This window comes from Hemicordylus capensis, chromosome 2 (assembly GCF_027244095.1).
Source record: "Hemicordylus capensis ecotype Gifberg chromosome 2, rHemCap1.1.pri, whole genome shotgun sequence".
Taxonomy (NCBI): Eukaryota; Metazoa; Chordata; class Lepidosauria; order Squamata; family Cordylidae; genus Hemicordylus; species Hemicordylus capensis.
The window spans coordinates 60,331,525-60,356,620 of NC_069658.1; the positions used below are offsets into that span (position 1 = coordinate 60,331,525).

Sequence of the window (25,096 nt, forward strand, 5' to 3'; positions counted from 1 at the left end):
GAAAAAACCTGATGAGCTTTTCCAATACCTCTTTTCAGAGGTATTTTCTAGCGTGTTTTACAACATCATATGCACGCCTGCATTTGTACTCTATCATGGAGAAACTAGAGGAACAATGCCTATACCATGACACAGATTCTGTGGTTTATGTGTCTTGTGAGGAGGAGTACAATCCTCCCCTTGGAAACTTTTTAGGGGAGCTGACAAACAAACTGCTGTCAGACCAGTACATAACAGAGTTTGTGAGCACAGGTCCTAAATCTTATGGCTACAATCTGTCTGGGGGTGCTTCATGTATAAAAATCAAGGGGAGTACTCTGAATGTGTCTAGTTGTCAAAAGATTAATTTTGCCAGTCTGAAAGATCTGGTTTTTGCCTACGTTTCGGAACAGGATCCTGCACGCGAGATCGTGGTAGAGCAGAATGGTATAGTTAGAAATAAGAAGAGATGGCAGATAGAAACACGGCTTTTGAGGAAGACACAGAGAGTGGTATTTGATAAGCGCGTCATCATTGAGGATTTTAGGACTATACCATATGGGTATTAAAAATGGATGCTTGCTGGCAACACCCCTTCTCTGCCATCCTTGCAGGACCTAGTAACTGTGGTAAAACTTTTTTTCTTTAAAAAAAATGCTGGACAATGCATACAGTGTGCTATCTGTGATGCCTGAAAAAATTGTGTGGTGTTACTCTTGTTGGCAGCCTTTGTACAAACAAATGATCTGTAAATACCCTATGATAACGTTTGTAGAAGGTATGCCTGAGAAAATTGATGATGATGACTTGTTACCCCCAAATAAAATCTGTTTTCTTGTTCTGGATGACCTGATGAGTGCTTCATCTGACAGTCAACAAATTGAACGCGCTTTCACAGAGTTTGTTCATCACAGGAATCTGAGCATTTTTCTCATCACACAGAATGTTTTTTAAAAAGGGAAATCTGCCCGTACCATAAGCCTTAATGCCAAGTATATGGTGCTCTTTAAAAACCCGAGGGATAAATTACAGATCATTAATTTGGCATGCCAGATTTTTCCCGGGAATGTCAAGTATTTCACAGAGGCCTACCACAATGCCACACGGAAACCTTATGGTTACTTAGTTGTGGATTTAAACCCTAGAACTCCTGAGGATTATAGGGTCAGAATGGGTCTTTTCCATCCTGACTGGCCTGTTGTATACATCAAGAAAAAACCACAGGGGGATACAAAAGCGGGACACACTGATGCTTTCACAGGTATTCTGTTAACCCACTGCACTGAGACATGTCTACCTACGTGAAAAGAAACCTCACCCTCTTAAAACTCCTTATTAAGGCCTCACCACGTCAGAGGAAGGCCATACTATGTGCAGCTTCTGATGATTTAATATCAGCCATATCCGAGATTGTCCTTAGCACCTTAAAAGGAAAGGGAGGAGAGCTGGTCTTAGGGAGGAGAGCTGGTCTTGTGGTAGCAAGCATGACTTGTCCCCATAGCTAAGCAGGGTCTGCCCTGGCTGCATATGAATGGGAGACTTGATGTGTGAGCACTGCAAGATATTCCCCTCAGGGGATGAAGCTGCTCTGGGAAGAGCAGAAGGTTTCAAGTTCCCTCCCTGGCTTCTCCAAGATAGGGCTGAGAGAGATTCCTGCCTGCAACCTTGGAGAAACCACTGCCAGTCTGTGAAGACAATACTGAGTTAGATAGACCAATGGTCTGACTCAGTATATGGCAGTTTCCTATGTTCCTATGAAATATTCCATTGTCTCCACACCAAGTGCATGTGCTAAGAAAAAAACATGGATTAATTAAAAAGCTGAGTAACAAGCACATATCTCTCAGAAAGAAGAAGCTTTTGGTCAAGCAGTCTGGAGGTTTTCTTGCACCACTGTTAAGCATTGCAATTCCTTTGATAACAAGCCTTTTAACCAAACAATAATGGAGTATGCGGAAAAGATGTACTTGGTCCCCAAACACCAGCTAGATCTGCTAAAAGGGAACCCTCCTCCTAAGGAGGAAAACATCAGAGCTGCTACAATCTATGCTTTAGACACTGAAATGCAAGGTGTTCTTCAGAGGTCTGACTTAACAGAATATGAAAAGGCTAAACTTTATGAGGGTCTACTTCAAAAATATTTAACACATGTGAGGCTGGGTGATGCCAAAAAGGGAAAACTAAACCTGTTTCTACCACAACCCGAGATGCCTGCTGCTGAAGTTCCACATAGCTCTGACCCTTCCTTTCAGGATATCTTGGACACTTTGCCTGTGTGCTCTAGGAACTCGGCAAAGATTTTGTTAAACAAGTTGAGGCAGAATGCTGCAGTTACAGCATGGGATGAGAGGGGTCATTTCATTTATAAGGGGGCTGCTGTTGAGGGTTCCAACATGGTGGATCTGATCAAAGCATTCACCCAAGTTCATGCACTGCATTCCAAATGCTTCCCTAAAGGCTGGGATCTGTTCATGAGCCGTTTGGCAGAGTTAAATGTCCCTACCTCTGTTGCAGGAAACCATACCAGCAGGGAGGTTTTGGAGCATGTGAAGAACCCTACCCCTGCAGCTAGCCCTCTACCCTTAACTCCTACACCCAGGACTTCTAAAATACCCGTGAGAACTCACTGGCTCCAGTTGTAACCTGTTACACATATATTTTTTTTTTTTTAAAAAACAAAAACACAACAACAACAACAACAACCACCAACGAACAAAAACAACAACCTGTCAAGTAAAAATTTTCTCTGAAATATATTTTACAGGCTGGTAGTTGTTGATTTGCGGGTAAGGAACATACAAACACACATATACTCTTTTAAAAGTCCTCAAGGCTTACTTTATTGTTCTGTGAAAATCAGTACAAGATCCACACACTTGTGTGTTTTGAAAACAATTTGGGGCATGTCTGGGCATGCATTTCTTTTTCTTAACATACAGCTCAACCATTTGGTCATTTCTTTCTAAATCCCCCGAATACAATTCTTGAATCTGCTTAAATGTTAAACCCCTACCCCTCTGCTGTAGAAAGAACACACAGTGGTAGCCGCAGGTCACAGAATCAGGAGCTTGGAGTTGTCGTGGTTGAAAGACTGTCCTAGAGGCATTTTGTCTTTAAAAACTCATTACAGCATTGGGAAACCATGGGTGATTTGGAGGGTGTCCATAAGAATAAAAAAAACTCTCCCTGGTTGTCCTCTGTCAGCTAGATGGCTAACCAGTGCTCTCCCGGGAGGTTTTGGGGCGTGGGTGTTCACTACAAGACCCACAGGTCTTTGTAGCAGTCTCTTTCTAGGTAACCAGTCACTAGGGAAAACTCCAAGGAAAGTCTTTTGGGTGCAGGGGCTTGCAGACAGTATGCGTGTTAACTTTATGCTATCCATACTACATATAGTCGAACAGTACATCCCTCCTGTGGTTTATCTCAATGAGGTTGTCAAATATCGCATACACAATCATACTGATGGTCACTTGCAGTGCTCTGGCAAAGCGTATTTCGGCCCTCAGATTCCCTGTTTTAATCAGGGAATAGTGGCCCTCACATTCTTGGTGAGGCGCTAGATCAAATGCAAACAGCATGTAGCCTTTCCCATATCCTTCTCTATTAATGAGCAGGGGTCTTTCTTCTAGGTGCTTGCCAGTGGCCTGTACCAACCCCATATACTCACGGACATAATTACGCACTGCAAAATCTGGCTGGTAAGGTTTCATGGGGACTGGAGTACTATCCACATAGAGGCAGGCAAAGTTAATGTCATAATGCTTGAAATTAAAGGGATTTTTGGTATATGACCCACTAAATGCATCGTTATCCACACATCCAATGATGACAGTTTTTGGTAACTGTCCTAAATACAATTCCTGGTTGCAGACACGACTTCCAGCAGGGATACTGAACACTTTCATACTCACACAGTCCACTGGGTATTTTGCATTGGCTGTGAGCAACGCCTCCGCATGTGCTAACCGCACAGCGGGGTTCAGGGAACATTTCTTGATAAAGAGGGATGCTGACAAGATTTGCAGCCTGTAGCAGGGGTTAGCTCCACCTGCCATCAGACAGAATGTGTCCTTGTTACACGTTAGTTTAATTTTCACATCTACACCATTTAAAAGCAGATTTTCTTGAAACATAAGATCTGTGTGTAGGTGTCCCAATAGGATCACCTTCCGACTTTCAGATGTAAAGGCAGCTCTGTCAACAAACCCATTATTTGCTCCATCTAACACCGTTATCTCGTGGAACCCTGGGGCATCCTTATAAAATAAGCCCGCTGAAAACTGTGTAGATAGAGTGGCCTCACTGTAATTCATCATCGCTTCAATGAATGCCTGGTAGGGGTAGGTGCTACTGCTCTGACTGACAAGACGGTCTCCCAGGGTCACATCCACCTGGCTAAACATGGCAGCTATTGGGTAGTTCACTAGCCCCACAGTAGAATCCTGGGCCAGGTTGGTTTCATACTCCTTGACAATTTTACAGCACACATATAAAAGCGTGTTATTCAAATCCAGGTAAAAATCTCCAGCCCCAGCAATGAAAAAGTCCAGAGGTGCCATGTCTGTCAGTGCGGTAAGTGGTGGCACCTCAACATATACGCTTCTCTCAATACTTGTTTGTGTTGGTGTGATTTGGAAAAGGTCCAGTTCCGATTTCATGCATTCTTTGGAGCTGCAGTGTATAAAGGCCGTTATGACTTAAAAGATGTCACCAGGAGCATGTTTCCTCTTCCCCTTAGGATGCCTTTGAAGCTTCTGAGGCTTTTTCAGGCCCACCCTTTTTCTTTTAAGAGGTTGGGGAGGACCTGATAGCTGCACACGTGATGCTTTTCGTCTTCTTTTGATATACATCAGTCCTGACCCCCCTTGTGAGGAAGAGGCATGATCTATCTTGTTCAGAACTGCCTGGGAGGCGTGTCCCACCACGTCTTTAGCAATGCCTCGTGCTGCTGTTTTGATGTGTGGCTTAATGATTTCCAGACCCCATCTCAAAAGAGGGACAGCTTTCCTGAAAAGGATCTGAAATATACCACCAATTCCTGTCCCATACATGACTGGGGCCGCCATGAAGCCAGGAAGGGCACTTCCAGCTTGGGCCCTGTAATAGTTCTTGTAAAGGGCAGGGTCGCCATTACTTTTCAGAATTGGCATTTTTCTTTTCCCTTAAAGTTGTAGTCCTCTCCTGGGGCGAAAGTGTAGCTTCACAATAACCTTGCCAAAATGGAATGGCACACATTTGTCCTGGTCCGTCTTTATCTGGACCGTGATTGTGTCAATGTGGTGCTTGCTCACAGAGATGTAATGTGGCTTGTCATAAACAATGTTAACACATTCACCGTTCAGTCCCTTCACGGTAATACTGTGAAAAGGGGGACATGGTGATCTCCGACGATCTGATACTCTACAATGTCTGTATAAACAAACAGAGTGTTGAAACCCTCTGTTATGTCAGCAGGGAAAGGGAATCCTTTGCTGGGTGTATAATGAACAAACAGAGTTTTGACCCCACCAGCTATGCTCGATGGGTAAGACAATGCTTTTGGCTGTGTGTCAGGAAGGAGTCCTAATATGTGTGCTAATTCCACCCCGGCAGAAAAGGTGAATGCATTGTTAGGACTCATAAACTGAATATTTCTAGTAACAGGGTCAAAAAGCAGGGATGCCCCCTCTAGGGCATTTTGGGTGCTGGTGATTTCACTCATATTGTGCAACAAATCTGCAATGCAGGAGTAATACCCCTTTCGTAAGTAGAAGGTCCATTTCTTTAACCCCTTGCTATATTGAAAGGGGGTATCTGTCGTGATGGTGTCCCATGTGCATGGGTACTGTATCTCTGAGAGCCCCACTTCCCACTCCCCGGGAAGATCCAGCGGCCTGGCTAGTTGGATGGTGAAGTCTGAACTAGTGTTCTGTGGAAATGCCTTCTTGCTGGCATTACTAGGGACCGTAATATAAAAACCCCTATCACCCATTGCAGAGGTCTGAAGCAGGCACCCAGCTATTGAACTTGTCAGGCCACCCTACCCACTTCACTAAATGTTGTTTTACTTTACCACGCCCTTTTGTAGCTAGAATTTTTTCAACCCTGTACAGTTTGTCCTCTCCTGCTTTAACTTTCTGTAATTCTTCATGATAGAAGCTCCCGAGAACTGGCTCACCCATGTAGTCTTTTAGCAGATAGACCGGATGTTCAGCTTTTCTGATGACTCGATCCACTATAAACAATTCTGTGGTGTAGTTCTGTTCATAACCTTTCTCAAAAAACCCTTTGATTTTAGAAATCCTGACGTGATCTTCTTTTCTTAACACTGGAGACTTGGCTTTTTTATGGTTACTGTGGCCATAGACAATTCTCCAAACAGACAAGTCATTGCTGGTTGTGACATCTACTGGTCTGCACTGTATGGTTCTGTGAAAGCTGTGGTTATAGCTCTTTAGGAGCTGAGGCAGGACATCAATATACCGGAATGTGTTGTGAGCAGTAAAATACCTCCACATACATGTTTTTAAGGTTCGGTTCAGTCTCTCCACAAGAGCTGCTTTGACATCATTGTTGGTGACAAAGTGGTGAATACCTTGCTCCTTTAACAGTGCTCCTACAGGCTTGTTTAAAAATTCCCTCCCTCTATCTGTCTGGAGCTTGCCGGGCTCTCGGCCTTCTCTGAAAATAGCCTTAAAAGCACCGGCCACTTCCCTCCCTGTTTTATCTTTTAGAGGTACACCCCAGGCATATCTAGATAGAATATCCACCACTGTCAAAATGTACTTGTAGCCATTGTTGTATTTACAATACTGTTGCATGTCCACTAAATCTGCCTGCCATTGTGCATCCACCCCTGAAACAACAGTCTTGTTTCTTTTAAAATGAATCCTTGCAGGTCTATGTAGAGTGTAAGCATCCTGCTCTGAAAGCCAAGCCTCAACATGCCTTTTACTCAGCTCTTTACTATGCTGTCTGGCCTCTTGAAATAGTGGGTTTACACCTCCAAAACTCCCCACTCTCCCAGGGGTGTAATATATTTTCTTTAGAATTTCTTCGGGCCCTGCCATGGTTCTGTTTAACACAGGTATGAACACACATATTTAAAACAAATTTATTTTATTGGTCCCCATCAGTACACACATAGGAAATGCAGGACACGTTGACATCCCCAAGGTGCATGTTCTCAATCCCCCGTACCTGCACAAAAGTGGGGAATATTTTAATACTGACAGGTAAAAACACAGGCAAACAAAGCAAGGCAGATTAAATCCCCTCCAACTCACCAGCTTGTCGGTTTCCGCAACAGGGTCTGGTTCTTCAGGCTTTGTAAGCACAAGGCCGTCCATGGTTTCCTCCTCCTCACCACTTTCAGATGATGAAGTAAAGCACACAGCCCCACAGTAAGTGGCCAATGGTTTGCTGGGGCTTGGGGTCAGACAATCACAAGATGACCAGTCTTCGCTCGACCTGCAGCACTTATAATCACAATTGAATAGCCTTGGCCTGGATGAAAAGTAAGATTCGCACCCACACTCATCTGAATAAGTATACTCTCCACATGAGCTATCACAATGCTCGTCGCACCATGTAAATTGGGGTCTGCTCTTCACCCATTTTTTCTTCTTCCTACGCTGCTTTTGTTTCAGAATCTGATGAAGACACGTTTCCCACTTTGGAGGTAGTAGCTGGAGGCTCTCCATCTTCCGTTTCCATGGGGGTTACAAGGCTGGTGTTACAGCGGCCACAATCACATTCTAGTCTACCATCCTCATCCACTGGCTCTGTTGCAATGTTAGTTTCTGGAACCTCACCAGCAATAAGGGCAGCCATCTGGTGGATTGTCATAGCAGTAGGAGGGAAGGACAGACTCCGCGGTTGCATAGGCTTAATCTTCGTGGGTGCCTGTGACAATGATGAGTCAGTGGTGTGTGGTGGGGTCCTAGCATCAGCCATCGTCTCTGTATAGCTGTAAAATGGTTTCCCTCTAAACACACTGCCCCCCTAGGCCTGTTCGTAGAGGGGTCACTTGACCCTGTTTCAGCCAATAAAGTTACACAAAATGGCCACCCGGTCATTATCACTCCTGCGCACATGGACCTTTCTGGGGTCTGAAACCTGTTCCCATTGGTCCAGGGTGGCTAGGCATGTTCGTAGAGGGGTCACATGCCCACCTCCAGGACATGTCTGGACATATTCTGGGGGTAGAAGTGGAAGGTGGGGGCCAAACTTCCAGAGTGAGGGCTTACCCCTACTTCTGACCCTTTCTGGCCACGTGGGGGTATCCTCTGACCATTTCCGCTGACGTATTTCTGCTGATGCATATCCGGTGATGTATTTCCGCTGACGTCAGTGCATTTTGATAGCTGCATGCCCCGCCCCCCTGTGACGTCACTATGACGTCATCCTCCAGCCAGGTGCATTTGTTTGTAAACAACAGCACATGGCTTTTGACAGCAGGTATGTACCTCTACTACCCACATTTTCTTATTCTTTGTTGTTGTTGTTGTTGTTGTTGTTTTAAAGAGCAGTCTTGTGAGGAAGTAACCTGCCTAGAGAGCAGGAGACTGTTGGTTCAAATCCCCACTGGTGTGTTTCCCAGAATATGGTAAACTCCTATATTGGGCAGCAGTGATATAGGAAGATGCTGAAAGGCATCATCTCACACTGAGCAGGAGATGGCAATGTTAAACCCCTCCTGTATTCTACCAAGAAAACCACATGGCTCTGTGGTCACCAGGAGTCAACACCGACTCAACGGCACAACCTTTCCTTTCCTTTCCTTTCCTTTCCTTTCCTTTCCTTTCCTTTCCTTTCCTTTCCCTTCCTTGGGAGGCTGCCCCCTACAGCAAAATATACACTGTGTACATAGTAAAGTAAATAAAGTAAAGTACACTGTGTACACAATCATGTATGCAAACTGCATGAGGGTCTGTTTCACTGCGATTAGATTTTGGAAGCCTCAGCACACAGCAGTTTCTAAACATGTGGAATTTCAGTAAATGATACTCATGTGAAAATCTCATGAAGCACAGAGATTAGTAAATATGTTACACAAATGAGGAGCAATCCTCATTCTTACAAGTCTCTTGCCATGCTACTTCAAGAGTCTTTGGTGTCTGTATTCAATGAAGGGAGATGCTATTCAATGAATGGGTGGAGTACTGAAATAGGGACTTCTATTATGTTTTATGGGAAGTTGATATTTGGGGGTGAGAAATGGTGGCCCTTTAAAACAAGAGATACCCTCTTAAAAGCCTGGACTGTCTGACAGCCAACACTAATACAGTGGGAGTGAAAACACTAAAAGTGAAGCAGAATTCTGGAGAGCTTCATATCTTTACTTCTATCCATTCTTATGCCTATGTTTGCATTCCTGAAACTAGTCATGAAATATAAGAGCTCCACTTGGGTTTCAGATAGTATGTGGTTAGTAAATTGAATGAGCACAGTCAATAGTCACATATCAAGATAAAAGGTTTCAAGCACATTATTAACATTGTAGTAAACATACCCTCCATCAGATAAAGAAAAGCCATCCGCTTCCCAGTTGCTCAGTCCCACCTTATTTTATTCTCAAGAAATTCAGATTTCTCTTTTTACATCCATTTTTAAAAAATATTCAGTATTATTATCATTACATTTTATATCCCACTCTTCCTCCAAGGAGCCCAGAGCAGTATACTACATACTTAAGTTTCTCCTCACAACAATCCTGTGAAGTAGGTTAGACTGAGAGAGAAGTGACTGGCCCAGAGTCACCCAGCTAGAATCATGGCTGAATGGGGATTTGAACTTGGGTCTCCCCGGTCCAAGTCCAGCACTCTAACCACTACACCACGAAAAGACCACCCCTCCCCTCCCCACCACACAATGTGTGTAGGGGAACAAATGGATTTCACCACTGTATCAGCCTGGTATGAACATTCTGAAATTAAATAAATATCTATAGCTACTTATAGCCCTGTCCTGAAAAGATAAGACTTCAGAACAATATGACTGTTATATTTAATTTCAGAAACTGACTGTCCAGCTTGCAATCTAACTGACATGGCTGTGAGTTGGGATCTTTTTTTCCTAATGCTGAGATCTTCCTGAAAGTCGAACATCCTTTGGCACAAATTAACCTAATTAAACTGCAAAGTGCTTCCTCAGTCACCATCAGATATGGTGACTGAGGAACCATAAATTCTCTATGTTTCGATCATTAGAACAATATCTTTCTCTCTTCTTCCTCTCCCCTCACTTTATTTTTTTCCTCCTGTGTATTTCAGTATTTAAATTCAGTAGACAGTAACTCACTCATTTCTTACCCTATATTTTAAACTCTATCAGAAACACATTGTATTCACTGTAAGCTTTTATGGAAATATTGGGTTTATTCTGTTTTTATCGATAGTGGAAAGTTGCAGTTTTGAAGCAGAAGATCAGAAAACAAAAGTAAATTCATCTTCACACAAGTCTTTGAAGTTCCGGATCTAAAAACCCCAAGTGTACAGCCATCTACGCTTTATTAGCATTTTGACAATCCTCTATGGTGCCCTCTGTTTACCAGAAAATTAATTCCCAACATATAATCAGCTACTTCCTTATATATACATGATGCCTTGAAAAGAAGGATTTGATTGTTGTTCCATGGGTGTAATTAGGGCTACATCAAAAAAGTTGTATTTTAGACAGGGATATCACTTCCACAGAGGAAATTGCATATACAATTAGCATACATAATTACCTGTGGTATGTGCATATATGTCTCTTTTGCCATATGCCTTCATTGCAGGAATTCTCCACCTATCAGATCCACTAGCTACATGCACATATGGTGGAACAGATATCACTCCATCACTCAGGACAGTGTGTACATGTTATTCTCAAGATGAAACTAGTGCCTCTATAGGAAATTTGTTTTGTTGTAGTATTGGCCTATAATTGGAGTAGATAGTGAAGAGACACCTGATTATATAAGTTTAAAATATATCCAATCATGGGAAACATGCAGCAGGAGTTGGGAGAAAGGCCACCTATTGAAATCGATGATGTCCGAGAAGAAAACTTAAGACAGGTACTCATATGGAAGTAACCAAAACAGCTTGATTTTTTTAATCTCCCTAGAGAGTTGAGAATGTGGTCTCTTCTTAGTGCCTTATGTGAAGTAGGTATCCATTGGGAGGCACCCACAGACTCCTTCTCAGTAGCTGCTCCTCAGCAGTGGAACTTTCACATGCAGGTATGATAGAACCTGTTGCATATCTTTGAAAAATAGCAACACATTGGACCGGGTCTCAAGGATCGTGAGACCCGGTTTCTTCCAGTGTGCGGGGAGAGCAGGCTAAACCCGCTCTCCCCGCACACAAGCGGGCAGGGAGTCCTGGGCGGCCGGATCGGCTGCCCACACGATTGCCAGCTCCATGACAGAGCTGGTGGGGGCTGGGGAGCTCGTGGGCCGCACAGCCCCCAGAAGCCCCAGTATGCCCTGTGTGAGCACACAGGGCATACTAGGGAGACCCCTAGAGCCGAGAGGTGGCTTTTCGTCTCCCCTCTGGGGGTCTACTTGCAAGTAGATGCAGTGCGGAGCCGTACCACGGCTACTCATGACCAGATAGCCCGGGTTTGAAGCGCTCGCTCCACAAAACCAGGGTTTGGGGAGGGCTACAGGAGCGGGTTACCCGCTGGAGAACCACCAGGCTCGCAGCCAAGCCCGGTGGTTCTCACGATTAGCAAAAATTGGGCTAGGCTCTCCTCGCCCGATTTTTGCTAATCGCGAGAATAGCCCCATTATGTGTTATGCTGTAGAAGAGTAGGGGGGTTACTTTAGTAGGGTATTTTAACAGATATTGAGCCCTTTCTCATGATCGCATGAGGCGAGTGGTGGGGAAGGCAGCAGAAGCTCACCTTCCCCGCAGATGATCCTCATGTTGTTACTGGGTGTGTGAATCACGCGCCCAGACAATCCACTGCTGCCCCAGGGAGTGCGGAGCTACGGGGGTTGGGATGTGTTGTCCCGGCCCCCAGAAATCCCGCAATGCACCTTGCGAATGAGTGGTGCATTGTGGCGATCCCCCCAGTGATGGGCGGGCACCAGTCGGTGCTTCAGCACTGGCTGAAAGTAGCTGCTGCTGACACAAGGTCAAGTAAATGGGGTTAAGGGAGCGCTTGCTCCCTTAACCTTCTTTAACGGCCTGGATTCTTAGCCAGGTTTGCCACCGAGGCAACGCTGGGAGCCAAGCAACTCCCGGCGGTTCCCACAGGCAGTCAAGCCCAGGCTTAGCTGCCCTAGCCCAGTCTTGGCTGCTCGTGAGAACAGCTTCATTTTAAATGTCCCCCAGTTCTAGCCTTCTGGAACTAGGACTGGTAAGAAGATCATTTATTATGCAGAGGAGCAATAACTGCTGACCTTAAAGAAAGACTTTGGGTTTATTATTTTGTTATTGTTAGACAAATATATTCCACCTTTCTCATTGCTAATCCAAGGCAGTTTATGAGAGACAGATGACTAAGTGTGCAGATGCGAGACAGATGCTTAAGTGTGCAGATGCATGTGCCGAATAGGACTCCTGCCAGGATGCATGACAAGAGTTATTGCTTGGTTCAATTTATATCAATACAGCTAAATACAGTAATCAAGAATTCAAGGAGAACTGGAAAAGACAGAGAGAGAGAACAAGTGTTTTCCTCTACATTAGTCACTATGTTAAGGAGTCCATATTCCAATCCCATTTGGACAGTTTTAAAACAGACCTGTAGGCTGATTAACATTTAATGTGGCCTGTATGAAGATGATGATGTCGAGTTCATGGCCCAATCCTGTTTTGATAGGAACCAGTGCCTTCATAGCAGGGGGTTCTCTATACAGCCATGGTGATTTGCATGATTATGGCAGGCTTTCCCCCCCAGCTGCCACAGTTGAGCAAATCACAGAAGTTATGCATATAGCTTCTGTGTGAAGGCAGGCACCAGCTCGTACAAATGACACTTCCAAAGCTTGACAACACTCCTGCATGCTTCTAAAGCCCATGCAGGGCCTGCTGTCAAATGTGAACCAGCCCTTATGGTCACTTAAGGGCAACTAGTTATCAGCATGGCTGAATGCATGTTAAAAGAAAAGCTAGTCACTTGGTCAAGAAACATTAAGAATAGAAAACTGGCTGTCTATCTGCAATGGCCTCCACCCTATCCCATCAGAGAATATTTTCATAGGCATTGTAACTTGGTTCCCAGAACTTTAAGCTTCATTTAATGTGTGTGTTGAAATACGTAGGATTATTTTTTTTTCATAATCCAAAGAAAGCAGTGAAAAACAAATTATGAAATTTCACTTGGCTGAAGCAGTGTTGCATCTCTGGCTTTCCTCTCAGCCTTCAGAGATTTCCTAACATCTGAAGAGGTCACTAGTGTGAGAAAGTTGACATTTAAGAGAGCAATGGCAAACAGGAAGCTGTTAACCCTTCTGTGGCAAAGACATCTGGAGCTCTTTTATTTTGCCTTCACGTTACGGTGTACAGTCAGCGTACTCTCAGTTTTGTTCGCATCCCTGTGAATTATGTGAAGCCTGTGGATTATGTGAAGCTTTAAATGCACATTTTCTCAGTTCCACCAATGACAAATAAGTGTGCTCCCAAATAAGTATTCCCAAATAAGTGTGCAAAGGGCTGTAGACCTAGCTTCTAAAAACAAAGTGAGATCCTCAGAATTCCACCATGAATCCTCAGATCACATGAAAGGGCAACACACAGAGCCAGTATTGTGCCCAACTTGATAAGTTCCCTAGCACAAAGATAAAGCAATGAGAAAATGACGTAATACCATAATTCATAAAGATTTGGACTCTGTCCATCAAACTAAATTTAGTGGCAAATCTCTCGTCAATTGTAATGGATAGAAAATGAGATCCAAAGCACAGAATCATAGTTGTTTTCTAGTACGTGTATGCTCCAGATTGGATATGTCACTCACAACTGTGTAAAGGGACATGCTATAAAAATAATGTATGTTAAACTCCCAAAACAAGACTTTTCAAATAATTCAATTTATTTGCTTTCACAAGTACCATTGCCCCAAGGGGATGGTTAAGAAGCCATTCATTGAAGTTAGGCAGTAATTTGATAGGCCTGGGACCTTTGTTATCCTTAAATAGCTTTTAGAAGAGTTATTTCCCATTATCTGGGAGATAAAAGGTTCTTCTGCTCCCATGTGTTGTGTGGCATGCTGAGCTTGGCAAGCTATTATAATGATCCTGATCTGAGCTAATGGCACATTTGGTTTCAGAGTCAGCCATTTAGCTGGTGTATATGTAAAATCTGTGCTACCCAGCCTGTTTGCTAACACAAAAATCCTCACTGGAGTGAATACCATTGATAGCTACCAGTGGGCAAGCAACTGGAGAGCTGAAGCAATCCTACCTCAGAGTTTGGAAACATCCACAGTTTATCCCGCAGAAACGTAGAAGGGTGATGTGAACAGTGTGATATACAGTCTCCTTTAGCTCTTTGGCCAGAATAGGATAAGGAACAGTGCTAGGTTCAGGAGTCAGCATTGTTGGGCAGCTGTTGAGCACCCAATGCTGATGAGGCTACCCTTATGACTATAACCTTTGTGAAGTCACAGTAGAGTAATTTCTTTGGGGTCCATGCAGTATAGATGTCTTCTGAAACCTGGAGCTGGCCAGGCATCATTCTCTGGAGCAAGTACAAACCTGTAACATGATACAGCTCCCACCATAAAAGGTCTGTGTTTTGAAAAACTGGAGAAATGATTGGTATCCTTTCGCTTCTTTTAATCCCCATTGTTTATGGTCTGTACATTTCTATCTGCCTGGTTTCTGTTTATTGCCAGACCTTGGAGAATGGCATTTGTGAGTAATATAAGGTAATTCTAGGCAAGAAGGAATCCCACTGAGTTCAATAAAGCTTACTCTCAAGCAAGTGGTCATAGGATTGTGGTCCTAATTAAACGTAATGGATGAATGCCCCATAGGCACTGTTCCCTGCCCCCTGGATCTTGTGTGAGTACTCTGGAGACTGGAGGTTGAGGTCAGTTGCTGGTCTTGTGGTAGGAAGCATTAATTGTCCCTTTTACTAAGCAGGGTCCACCCTGGTTTGCATTGGAATGGGAGCCTACATGTGTGAGCACTGTAAGATGTTTCCCTTAGGGGATGAGGTCTCTCTGAGAAGATCATCTGCATCTTTGCATGCAGAGGGTTCCAAGTTCCCTCCCTGGCATTTCCGAGATAGGGCTGAGAGAGATTCCTGCCTACAGTCTTGGAGAAGCCACTGCCAGGCTGGGTAGACAATTCTGAGCTAGATGGACCAGTAGTCTGACTTGGTATAAGGTACTTTCCTATGTCCCTAAGTGTGCATATAAAGAAGGACTGTGGGGGTGCACCAGGAGCCCTTGCACAACTCCCCCAGTCCCCCTGGGGACATGCTGTTGAGAAACAGCCCTCAGAGCTTGGGCTGATGTTCATGCTGCAGGAGCATCTGTAAGATTGGAAACATGTTGCTGACCCCTCGCATGTTAATCATACGAGCAGCTCTGGCTCACCTTGCACCTGGGCTCTCAGCATCTCTGATTATAATGGTGCTTGCCTCTTCTTTCTACTGTCAGCCAGCTGTCGCTTCCTGTTGGCTCCTCCTGCCTGTAAATGGGAAATAGCCATGGGAAATAAGGAGTTCTGGGACCTGTAGTTTTTAGGAAAGCATGGCATATATACATATTCACACATCTTTTTGTCTCTTGAGTTATAGTCCATGAGTCAGGAGCACAAACTTTGGCTGTTGGTACCATCTCAGGGGATTAATGTTCATAGTGATTTTTTGCAAAATCTACCCCCTAGAGATGGAAAATAGGTGATAGTGTTGTGGCACTTACAGCTTTCTGTGAATAACTGCTCCTTTATCCCTACCCCCAAACAATTAAGGTAAAATTTCAGTCATTTTTGCACAGAGGAAAGTGTTAAAGTATAGGGATGTGCACGAAATGGATTTTGTGGGTGGGTGGGTTTGAGCTTGAAACAAAACACAGATGGCCAAAATGATCGAACCAGCTGTTTCGATGGAACAAAACCCCAAACATTTCAGTGTTTTGGCCATAGGGAACAATGGGGAAACTGGAAATTCTCCATTGTTCCCTATGGGTAGCTCGTAGGGACACCAAAGTGGGTTGGGGGTGGGGCATGAAGGGTGCGATCTACTTCCCAAACCACAAAAGAAATGGGCAAGTGGGCAATTTTAAGTAAATGTTTAACCTTTATCCAAAACCCCCATAGCAACCTATGGGAGTTTTGGGGAAAGGTTAAAAAATTGTTTAAAATCTCCTGCTCACCCATTTCTTTTGTGGTTTGGGTGTAGGTAGCACCCATCATGCCCCATTTTGAGTTGAAATGGTTCCGTGTTGAAATGTTTTGCACATCCCTATTAGGGTAAACATGAACAAATTGTTGTACTCTTTCCATGGAGTAATCTTTGGGGAACATTTCTGCCAATTTTCATTTCCATTCCTCTCACATCGATAAAATTTTATAGTAGTTTTTGTGTTTTTAACACTTTTTAAAGAGCACCATTAAAAATTTGGCCCAATATTCAGGACAATAAAAGCATGATAATGCACTGAAAGCTGAAAGTATTGCAATACTGTCACCTATTTTCCATCTCTTAGGGGATAAACCTTGTCTAAAATCACAATGAACATTCATCCCTCCAGAGGGTACCAACCCATCCAGCTGGCTCATGTACTTTACAAGTTGTAGAGTATCTTATATATACACACATAAAGTCTCTTTCTCTCTCTGTTCTAGAGGTCTAGGCTGGCAGCTGTACTCACTATTCTGAAATGGTGCTTGAACTCTTCTAGCACTAAGTCCAGAAAATGTTAATGAAGCTTACAGGATCTAGACCCTTTGTCTAGCTCCAGGGCAATGAGAATGCATGAACATGTACTCAAGCATGAGCTACAATTTAGTCTCATTGTTTTCTTCATAGGAATAGGCTGGCAGCCCAGTTTGGGCTCCCATGAACCTTGAGTCCCGGTAAGGGTGCCTTTCTTCCATACCACTATGTTGGTGCCTTGAGGAGGGTTCCATGTCCCTACCCTGTTTAGAAATTCATCGTGATCATAACTTGTACAAAAGGAAATGTGGGGCACAGAACTTTTCCTGACCCTCCCACAATCCCCTTAGGATGAATTGATACTAAGCAGGAAGCAGAGGGAATGGGGGAGTCCTCTTAGACTTCCTGTTCCCTGGTCTATTCTCATATGTGTATGTTGTCTGGAATGGAAACCCAGGCATATCTCTCATCCATGATCAAAAGGTCTACAAGGCTCTGATGCATAGATGGAGACTATGATGGAAAGATTTATAGCTGTTTAGAGATATGATTTATAGCTGTTTAGAGATTTATAGCTGTTTACTTTATTCTTGATAAGAACATTTTATATGAGAATAATACTAGGATTTTGTCTCCCCCCCCCCACTTTCTTTTTGGACATCTGTGTTTTGAATGCTCTTTCCAGAAATATTTCTGGTTCTTTTCAGAAAGGTATAAAAGAAATAAAAGGGAATCAAATAAATAACTTTAGTACCATTCCCTATGTAGCAAAAATTCAAAAAAATTGCCCCATCTCCTTTGAGACAGAGCTTTAAAAAAAAACCAAAACAACAACAACAACCAAACACATTGTGAGTTAGAGGCTGGAGGCAGGAGAATTCTGTCCCCAGTAGATTCTTCAGCCTCAAACATACATTTGCCGTTGGTCAGTTCAGACATAACAATAAAGTAATAGAAACATGCATGGGGGGCAGAGGCTGGAAGTTTCCTTTCTGTAGGGAACCACCTTTATTATATACTTTCCTATTTAAACCACTTTGAGAACTTTGGTTGAAAAGTGGTATATAAATACTCATAGTAGTAGTAGTAACGATCAGCAGTTTCCCATTTCATCTGAAATCTGCAAACTGTAGTTTGCAAACCAGAGTCTCCTGAGTTTGGCTGTAACTGGAAACTATTTGGGAACAAACTGTAAACAGAAGCTTCCTGTCTTTCCCCCTCTGCATGAAGGAAGATGGAAGGGGAGGGGGAGCATAAGCACATGCAGAGGCGCTCTTACTCCTGCCGCTGGGGGCCTCCAAATCCTCTTTAGTTTGTCCTGGGTGGTGTGGTCGCTGCACCAGGCCACTGGTCAGTGCTGCGCCAGGTGGCTGAGTGCGATTGTGACCTGTGCTGGGTGCTTTAGAGACAGAGGGGGGAGTGGAGAAAGAAATACGTGGGATGGAAATATGTCGAGTTGCATGTTGAAATGTTTCTACTAATGCATATTTGCATAAATATACCTGTTTTATATACTTACATTCTTGTGAGTTCAATTGCTGTCTGTGGGTTCAAGAACCCATGTATTAAAAATACTGCATGTGTCATGGTGTGTGTGTGTGTGTAGGGAGATGATGTTTAACTTGGAGGAGGGCTGGTAGGGGAAGCCTCCAAAGGCCTTTAGGTCCAGGCTCCAAAATTACCTAGGTGCACATGACCTTGTGTTTGGAACAAAAACTCATCGTGCATTGATATGACTCTGAACTAGGGTTGCCACATTCAAACTTCCCAAATCCGAGCAGCCTAATTTGCATATTATGCAGATTATATTGCAACTATTTTGCATTTTATTTATTTGACAGATTTGTGTACTTTCCCCTTCTTTTCTGCCCTCCCATGTGATCAGATCCAGAGTAAAATCCGGGCAATCTGAGCAGTGCATTTGAAATCCGTGTAAATCAGGGTGGAATTTAGCAGCTGGGTGGAGGAGCCAAAATCTGGGGGCTACCCTAAATTCTGGGAGACTTGGCAACCCTACTCTGAACTGGGCCATTGTTCCATGAATGTGTGTGCAAGGGCCATGCCATTACCTTCTAAAGTGACTTCTAAAGAGTATGTACACAAAATCTTCTTCTGCATTGAAGAGAAGAGGGCAGCTCATGAAGCCTGTACATTGCACCAGAGCTACTGAATCAATGTGGTTGTTAGATAGTTACTTTGAATACTGTATCATGTTTTTGTTTTTGTTACTGCCCTCTTTTTATCAGAGGCTGACATGATGAGGAAAATTATGCAAAGCAGACCCACTGAAATTAAAAGAACAATTTTTATTTTTATTTCAATGGGACTAGTTTGAATAAGTTAGGCATTGCCAACCTTGCCCTTTTAATTTGTGTAACTAGACAGAGAGTTAATTTCTTAACTGTCAGGTAAACACACACATTGGCTTTTGATTGCAGCAAAACAGCAAAGGTCAAGTCAAAACTCAAAACATTATGGAATTCTTAGCACACGCCCATGTGGCATCTGTGTGGTGTCCTAAAATAGTATGCCTTGCAGACAAAGGAATCAGGATTGAAGTCCACCATGTAGAAAACCACCTAAGGGCTTGTGCTTCAATTTCCAAATGTGTTGTGGTGGGTTCAGCTGGCTTGATAACTGTGACTGAGTGGTCAAGGGCTTGACAAAATCATGTTAACTAGCTGACCCCGCACAGAGCATTTGTACGGGTTTTGGGGCCGGCTGTTTCCCCCTTCCCTCTTCCTCCTGCCCCGGCCCCTGGTTCTCCTCTCTTCCCTTTCCCTCCAGCCCCACGCTACCTAGCCCTCCTTCCCTCCCGTTCCTCACCCCCCCCCGAGCCTCACTGGGTGGAGGGCGGACAAAAAGGGCCCCACCACCCGCCTGCCACTGCTGTTTTTTTTCTTCCTCCCTTCTGCCTGCCGACGCAGCGGGTTTTCTCTCCCCCCCATCCACCCGCCACCACTTTTCTCTCCCCTCTCGCCTGCCCGCTGCTGCCACTTTTCTCTCCCGCCTGCCCTCCCGCTGCCGCCGCTGCCACTGCTTTTCTCTCCCCCGTCCTCCTGCCACCACCGCCGCTGCTTTTCTCCCCCCCCCCCCGCCTGCCAGCCAGTCGCTGCTGCCACTTTCTTCCCCCTCTCCTCCTCCCTCCTCACTCCGCCGGGCCTCTTGCTGGAACTCTCGCAGCGTGTCGCGAAAGTTCTGCCGCCAAATCCTGGACACGCACGCCACTAAGAGAATTAATTATATAGATGCTTCTTAATGACTGTAGATGACCTCCTGAATGGCTCTGCAGATGAAGGGAGAAGAAACAGCAATCTGCAGTTGACAAGAGAGGCAGAGAGGGGCATAAGTTCCATTAGGTAAGGAAAGACAAATGTCTCTAGGCCCACGGGGACTGGAGGGCCGCCCAAGACCACTTAGGCAGTCCCCGTTACCTTGCCTGCTGGCCCCCTCTCCTACTAGTCCTCCTGCTCTGGCCAGGGGAGTGAAGGAGACTGCAAGATGCTGCAGCCCCTTCAGTCTCCACCTCTCAGCTGTTTGGCGGGTGGGCGGGGCTTCCAGAGAGGCATCCGTGCAGGCCTCCCTGAAGCCTGAACCCGAGTGCCGGCAGGCAGGCAGCAAGGAAGGAGGGAGGGGGGCCAGTGCTGGCTGTCCTTGCGCATCATAGCTCTGCCCAGTTTTTGACTCCTCAGTAATGGAGGTAGGATGTGATTTCCCTTTTGTGGTTCCCACCCCCCGGATATTTAGGGAATAGAGCTTTAATATAAGATGGGGGGGATGTAGGGCAGATTGAAATGACTCTGAATATTTAATTCAGAGATTGAGGGATTTGCTGTTTATTTTTACAAAAGTAGTTCCACCCTGATATGGAAGAATCTGCCCTTTGCCTTCATAAAATGTCTTTAAGCCCCAGCCTTTAGATCACCTGGAATGATTGGGCATAGGGCTTTGGTTTTGAGCAGAGAGATGTGAGAGGAATATGTATATTTAAATTGAAGTGAATTGGACAAATTGTTGGGTTTTAATACCTTTTAAATTAAAAACCCATCAAAAAAGTCCTAAAAGTGGCTTGTTTCATGACAAAAAATTACAAAGTCCTTTAGGGTTCAGTGAAATGTCCTTCCAGCTAAATGTGGTTAGATTTGCTGCCTGAGGCTGCAATTCTCTACACACTTACCTGGAAGCAAACCGTGTTTGTTAGGATTTATGAGAAAACATACATAGGATCGCATTGCATGGTTGAAAGTCTCCTTTGTTAATCAGCAGTGAGGGGCCCATTTTAAAATCTTGTCTCCAGGCCCACTCCAACCTTGCTACACCCCTGCAGAGAGCTCTAGCTGGAGCTGGCTGGAACCAGGTTACAGCCTAAAGGAGGACCTGCATGAATTTCTCTCTCAAGAAATGTGTATGCAGTGTGTGTGCAGGTTGTTCATTTGTAATGGAAGCGAATATGATAAAGACACTATCCTGGGCTCTCTCAGCCAAAGGAAGGTAAGCCAGACTGGTGTCACTTGTGAAACTTCTCATCACTTAGGGAAGTGGAGAATGGATAAGATTGTATTTTTGTTAACATATCCTGTTCCCTCCCCACGCCATACTACAATCTGTTTCTGAAATAACCTTTGCTTCAAAAGCAGCTTGACCATCTGGTTTGGAGACTCACTGAGTGTGGTGTGGGGGATAACAAAAGCCATGCTGGCCACATTGAGTTCACTGTGTGGCTCTTTGGTCTGTGGCCTAAATCTTTAGACAACAGGCTCTGTCCCGGCACCTTCAAACACTGTCCTACCACCTCTTGCCACACTTGTATTTGTTTGTGCAGAGAACAGCCCTGTTTGTATGAACAGTGCTTTAATGGTACACAAAAGCTTCTGCTTTGCTAGGATATCCCTATTTTCAGAATATTCTTCTATTCTGAAAATAGGGATATCCTAGCAAAGCAGAAGCTTTTGTGTACCATTAAAGCACTGTTCATACAAACAGGGCTGTTCTCTGCACAAATAAATACAAGTGTGGCAAGAGGTGGTAGGACAGTGTTTGAAGGTGCCGGGACAGAGCCTGTTGCCTCCCACCATCAGTAGGGGCTGGTGTGGGTGTTGCCGGTGGGGGGTTGGGTGGCGGGCAGCGGCAATGCTACCACCACACCTGAACGCTGCTCCCCAGCACTCCCTGTGGCAGGGGATTGCCTCCACCAGTCACCTGGCCACTGGCCACTGGCCAGGTGATATGATAAATGTAGTGTCTATTGATATGATGAAGAGAGTGTCTTTATCATATCACTAGGTGATCCTATTTTCACAACTTCTTTTCATATGATGATCCTTATGTGGGACACCATCCTGTGTGTTGTGAATCTGGCTTTTATTTCTGTAACCACAAGAACTACAAAGGAGTATTGTTTATACTTGGAGTGGCTGCCATTTTGAAACAAGATGGCAGATTGGCAAACAATAGACTTGTCAAGCCAAGGTCCTCTGAGGCTCCTCCTATGTGCTGCGAATTTGCTTGTATCTATCAACACAAGAATTACAAAGGGGTGTAGCCTATACTTTGAGTGGCCACCATTTTGAAACAAGATGTTGGACTAGCAAAAAAACCCCACCCTCCAAACATTGGGGTCCCCTAAAATCGCCTCCCATGTGCTTTGAATTTGTTTTGTATTGGACTGTAGAAGCAAAGAACACGTGGACACACACAGTGACATGGTGATTTCATAAGCCGCCTTCTCTTTGGAATTTAGGCTAAACATGGAATATTAGGTTTACCTCTCTTCAGATGTTATTTTTTTAAAAGAGGCGCTTACCTGTGTACAGCGTCTCGAGAGTGTGCTGGCACACCTGCCCCAGTGCTGATGCACTCAGTAGCTGCCTCACCCCTGCACTGAACACACATATAGTATCTGTCTACAGATACAAACGCTGGAGGAATGAAGAGCTTTCCATGACTGGAAGGCAGGAGGCTTCCCAGCCTCTGCAAACATGTTCAGCCCAGGGGAGATATTGAGAATGCCAGGACTGGGGTAAGGCTTTCTGGCATGCTCTCAGGATACTGTACAGAGCCCCCTTAAAAATAGTGTCTAAAGAGAGCTATAGCCACATTTTGAATACATACATGTAACTTCACATTTGGGTAAAACAGAGCTACTAAATTTAGTCATATTATTACTGGAACTGAAGTCACACATGTGGGAGCTTCTGCAGGGTGGGACCTAAATTTATACTTTATTTCAACATTTGGATTCACACACCTTAGCACTCTGGCTAACCAGCCTGTGACGATTTGCATTCTTTTCAAGGGAGACGCTCAGAAAAAGCAACGTGCAACAGGAAGTACTGCTGGTGATTCATGAAGCACACAAACTTTCTTCTATTCCTTTGAGTAAGAATTGACTCAGAGCAGTTACAGATTGGGGGGAAAATATTAGATATTAAAAACGCCTTTGTACTCTTGTGACATTCAGGGCTTTTATCCATTCCCGGCCAAATGTCTAGGCACATTGTAACAGTCTGCTCGCGTCTCTCTTCTGTAGTAATTAAAGCTTTAGCTTCTAAACTGCTTTTAATGTGACCCATGAAATAATTGTAACCGACAGTATGCATATCCTGTAGTGTTGATTTTTGCCAGGAAGCAGTTATGGCACTGTTAGAGCTAAAGCAAGTTAATTCTCTTTTATAAGCTTGACAGTTCCATTTTCCTTATTAATTCTTAAAGGATTTCCTCTTTTTATCAGGGGATTAGAAAACTGAAAACACTGTAAAGACTTTTAAGAATTTTGAGGTTTGGCCATCCAGTGACTGTGTCACTGTCTCAAGGCCAGTGGGATGAATGGAGCATGATCTAGCAGAGTGTAGTGCACTGAGTAATGGGGTTGATATTCAAATTATGCCTCTATTCACACCCCCACACACACACACCCACACACCCTTTAGAACTGATTGTTGTTTAGAAAGGATGGTGAAATGGGAAAGCCTACATGGCACCTATAAAAACTGTAAAGTAAAGGTAACGTGTGCCGTTGAGTCGGAGTCGACTCCTGGCAACCACAGAGCCCTGTAGTTCTCCTCTTTGGTAGCATACAGGAGGGGTTTACCATTGTCATCTCCTGTGCAGTATGAGATGATGCCTTTCAGCATCTTCTTATATTGCTGCTGCCCAATATAGGTCTTTCCCATAGTCTGGGAAACATGCCAGTGGGGATTCGAACCAGCAGCCTCTGGCTTGCTAGTCAAGTCATTTCCCTGCTGCGCCGTTAGGTGGCTTTATTATTTATTCATATTAAGAAGACTCCTGGAGGCTTTTCAGATAGCAGGCCTTACTGCAGGTTTACCGTGAGGCTTTACTGCAAGTTCGGGCATAATGGATACTCTGAAGCAAAAAGAGGATTTATTTTTTTTTTAACCCTGGAAATAAATGGGGCTAGGTTCCAATACAGAGGGAAAACCCAAATTGTGTGTGAAATGCTCTCTGAAATACCGCACTGACTTCAGGGTAAGTCTGGCCAATATGTGAACGCACACCCACCCTCCCAAAGTAAAGTCGCGGTAAAGACACCTTCTGAAAAAGCTCCTAGGGTATTTAGATAACTTGATTGATTGCAGAAGATAACAGAAGGGAAATTGAGAAGCCCAGGGAGCTGGTTTTGAACAGGTTGCAACTTCTGTTATAACAGCTAGATGTTGACCTAGATTGACTTAGATGTTTGCCAAAGCAAATAAGGGCAGGGACAGAGGCACTGCTGTATCAAACTTCTAGTTAACCCTTCCGGGAGTATATTGGGAGAGCTACACTCACTATGGAGCTCTGCCTGCTGCTTTTAGTCACCCCTGGGGTGTGGTGCCCCTTAAATGTTTAAGGCTGTTCCAGGATCACTGTAACCGTATTCAGAAAGTATGCTGTATATTTATGCAGGTGTCTATACTCCTGTGCTATACATGTTTTTGTGTGAATGACTGTACATGTGTTCATTTTAACAGGGAAGCTGGGCAAAGGCCCTCTGAAATGCAAATAGGACGTGCATTGACCATAATGTATGAATAGGGCTATTGTCTATGAAGAGTCTGCAAATAGGCAGTTCCTGAGGGCCACAGGTGCCCAGTTTCATTTCCTTCACCTACAATTAAGTCATCAGTCCTCTTCAGACATTACATTTAAAAAGCAGGGACGTACTAATGTACAGCATCCTAAGAGTGTGCCCCGAAGCCCCACCCCAACATTCATGTGCTCAGAAACCTTACAACATCTGCTTGCAGAGGCAAATGTCATAATTCTGGACAGATCCTTACTGTGATCAGAAGGCTGGAACTCCTCAGTGTTCT

General features: G+C 44.3%; 1 protein-coding gene across 5 annotated transcripts in view; it reads right to left on the reverse strand.

Annotated features, from left to right (window-relative positions):
- The window catches only part of ARRDC3 (arrestin domain containing 3), a 124,638-nt gene that overhangs the window by 48,368 nt on the left and 51,174 nt on the right, over window positions 1-25,096 (reverse strand). For 3 of the 5 annotated variants that reach the window (XR_008315223.1, XR_008315224.1, XR_008315225.1), the window contains one exon: window positions 15,499-15,592. The exons of the other annotated variants lie outside the window; for them this stretch is intronic. The gene's annotated coding sequence lies outside the window, so the exon portion shown is untranslated. The remainder of the gene's footprint in view (window positions 1-15,498; window positions 15,593-25,096) is intronic. 5 annotated transcript variants of the gene reach the window in all.